Source organism: Somniosus microcephalus, chromosome 3, assembly GCF_052327205.1.
Source record: "Somniosus microcephalus isolate GS21.2 chromosome 3, FLI_Smic_1.0, whole genome shotgun sequence".
NCBI classification, from domain to species: domain Eukaryota; kingdom Metazoa; phylum Chordata; class Chondrichthyes; order Squaliformes; family Somniosidae; genus Somniosus; species Somniosus microcephalus.
In genome coordinates, this window is record NC_140989.1 from 279,504,807 (window position 1) to 279,508,406 (window position 3,600).

Here is a 3,600-nt window from a genome sequence, read left to right on the forward strand (position 1 = left end):
GCGCCACACGGAGCTCATGAGCGTGGTGGGGCGCATGCCTGAGGCCATCGAGTCGCTGGCGACCAGTGTGCGCGAGTTCGGGGCAGCAACTGCCGCGACTGGCCGCATGCTAACTGATGCCGTCAAGACCCTGGCGGATGTGATGCGCGCGCACACCAGGACCACAGGGCCACTCACTGCTGCCACACGCGCTGTCTCAGGCAGGCATCGCCAGGGCAGGCGCCGCGCTGGACCATCCCAGCAAGCCGGCCGTCGGCTGATTGCTGCGGATCCTGCAGTGCGGGCCCGGCCGAGTGCCACCGCGCCACAGCACCAGCCAGCGCATCCCAGACGCCAGCTGGCCCACATTGCGCCATCCGTCGCCGCCATTCCCCCTCTGGGGCGTCAAGGGCAAGCGGCTGCAGCTGATGGTGGCCAGGCTCAGGTGCGCCACTCAGGAGACGGCCCCTCGAGGCCCAAACGCCGTGTAGGCCGCCCCCCAGCGGCATCTGGCGGAAGGGCATCTGAGCCTCAGGCGCCTTCCCCCAGCCTCGCAGCAGCCACTGGGCAGAGCTTGCGAAGGAGCAGCAGGCAGGGCAGGGGAGGCAAAATGCTGGCCAAGGTCTCGCCCTCGCGGGCCACTCAGTAGAGGGTGTGGCCAGCTTTCCTTTAATATGGCGGTGGCCATCTTTATTTTGCCCATGGTTGTGCTTTTGGAGGGCTTTTTTTTTGCGTTAGGCCGACGTTGAGGCCCGGTTTCAATAAAGGTGGAGTGGCTCCTCCCCAGTTTGTGGGAGTGAGTCGTTTGTTGGGCTTTTTGTGGGGCCCGTTTATTGTTTTTGGGGATTCATGTGGGAAGGGCTTTTCATTTTTGTTTAATAAAAAATTATCTTTATTCATGCAGTCTCCATGGTTGTTCTTCTTAGTGTTTGTTGGCTTCGCCGGCTGAGGGCTTGCGGAGCGGCTGCATTCATCTTCCCTCATGGCCCCTGGCCATTCCCTGACAGGGGGCTTAGAAGTACCGTGTAATAAGGTGGCGTCGTGCGGCCCTTGGCCCTGGTCGCTCCCTCCTGGGAACGTACTCCTGCTCCTCCTCCTCCTCCTCCTCCTCCTCCTCATGCTCCTCCTGCTCCTCCTCCTGAGGTGCTGGTCCAACGTCAGGTGGCAGTGCCTGAGTCCTGCGGATAGCCAGGTTGTGTAGCATGCAGCAAACCACCACAAATTGGGAGACCCGGTCCGGCGAATACTGGAGAGCTCCTCCGGAGCGATCAAGGCAGCGGAACCGCTGCTTGAGGACCCCAATAGTTAGCTCGATGATGTTGCGGGTGGTTTGATGGCTCTCGTTGTAGGCCTCTTCAGCAGCGGTCCTGGGCGCGCGGAGCGGGGTCATGAGCCAGGTGCACAAAGGATAGCCTTTGTCCCCGAGTAGCCATCCTCTTGGGGGAGGCTGTGCCTGGAACATGTCATGCACAGTACTCTGCCGCAGGATAAAGGCATCGTGGCTGCTGCCTGGGAAGCTGGCATTGACTGCCATGATGTGCTGCTTGTGGTCACAGACCAGCTGCACATTCAGAGAATGGTAGCCCTTCCTGTTGCGAGACTGCTCGCCATGCTCCAGAGGGGCCCGCAAAGCCACATGCGTACAGTCAATGGCGCCCTGCACCAAGGGGAATTCCCCGAGTCTGGAAAATCCCAATGCGCGCTGATGCTGGCTCTCCAGGGCCATGGGGAAGGAGATGAATTGGCTTCTCCTTCTGAACAGTGCTTCGGTCACCTGGCGGATGCAGCGATGCGCGCCGTACTGGGAGATGTTTGCTATGTCCCCAGCAGCGTATTGGAAGGAGCCGGTGGCATAGAAGTTCAATGCCACCGTCACCTTCACTTCCACCGACAGAGACGTCCTGCACCTGAGCTTTGGCCGCAGATCTCGGCGAAGCAGGTGGCAGATCTCTGCAATCACCCCCTTTCGGAATCGGAGCCTTTTAACACATCGCGCGGCACTCATGTTTAGGTAGGAGCGCTGCTGGCGGTATAGCCTGACTGGGTAAGGCCTACGTGGCCGACGCCTGTAGCCCCCTCTGCCTCTAGCCAGGGCTGCCCCTCTCACAATGCGTCTGCGAGCCCTACGGACATGGAGCTGCAGCTCCGCGTTGGCACCCCATGCAACCCCCATCAAATCCTGGCAAACAGTCTAATTTCCAAATGGCCACTTGCAGCGCTATTGCCTGAGTCCAAAAATACCTGGCTCTTGCTGCTTGAAACCAGTTAGCTATCCTCCTTGTTGTGTCTCCAGAAATGCGTTGCACAAGACTGTTTTCAGAAAAAAGGATGGCCTTTATACTGGAGAGGACGTTCCCTTTAATTAGCGCCCCCCGGGGCCCGCGCTGGTTGTGTTGCGTTCCTTTTTCCAAACGCTCCGGCCGCCCGCCGCACAATGGGGCGGTCCGACTGAAGTTTGCAATCGGGGCGGCCAAAGGGCGTTGCACGAGGATGTGACGTCATTTTCTGCGCGCGCATCCGGGCGGGCGCTAAACTTTGCGCCGGCGCTAACGGGCAACTTAATTTGGGGCGGGGCGCAAACTGCGCTGCGCCCGGGCGCTACACGCATAGCGCCCGGAAATCACTTCTCTTAAGGCGCTAACTGCTGGCGCAAGCAACTGAAAATCTAGCCCAATGACTTTCACACAAGTCAACTAATAGATACATAAAACAGGTTGATTGAATTCCCTCCCAGAACTGGGAGAACATCAGGAGCTCCACATAAAAATACATTCCATGAAAAATACACTGGCCACGATATCGCCGGCGCTCAGCGGACCCGATTGGTGGCGGGTCAGCTGTGAAATTTTAAATGATTGACAGCGGGTCGGGAACTCGCTGTCAAAATGCGCCCACCTGCATTTCCCAATGTTGGGTCTGCCAGTGCTGAGCAGACCCGACAGGCAGCAGCGGGGGACCCAATTCAAATCATTAGTGGCTTGCTGACAGCCATTTAATGCTTTTTTCCCCAGCTTTTTGAATTTGACAGGTTGCCCACCGGGTTCCCACAGTGCCTAGACCTCATCTGTGAATCTGAGGTGGGAGGTCACTGGCCATTGAATCAGCTGATGAGCTGACAGCTTCAAATGTCAAGTCAAAGCTCCCAGCTGATTGAGACATGTTCCCTTAATCATTAGCTTCTCTCAACTGCATTTCCACTACAGATTCAGGATGCTGCAAGTCTTTACACAAGTCTCATCCAGTCTGATCTCAGTACCTCTCCCACCATTGACAGATCGCTTCTGTCATCTTTACTTCACCTGCCATCTATTCCACCAGCATGGGTGCTCTTTATACTGTCTCACCTTGGTCCTCAGAATCTGACCAGGATGAGCCCCAACACCAACATCACCAGGCACACCAGCAGCACCTACAACAACACCAACCTTTTCCGCAATCACCTGATGCTGCACAGGACACAGGGCATCAGCACCCGAGCACATTGCTACCCAGGAGGCCAGGGATGGTCTCATCATGGCCAGATTTACTTCACTTGATGCTGCACATCCTGGCTGCCACATGATGCGCCAGGCTGGCACCACCTCACACCAACACCATAATGCATCCCTACAATGCCCAAAC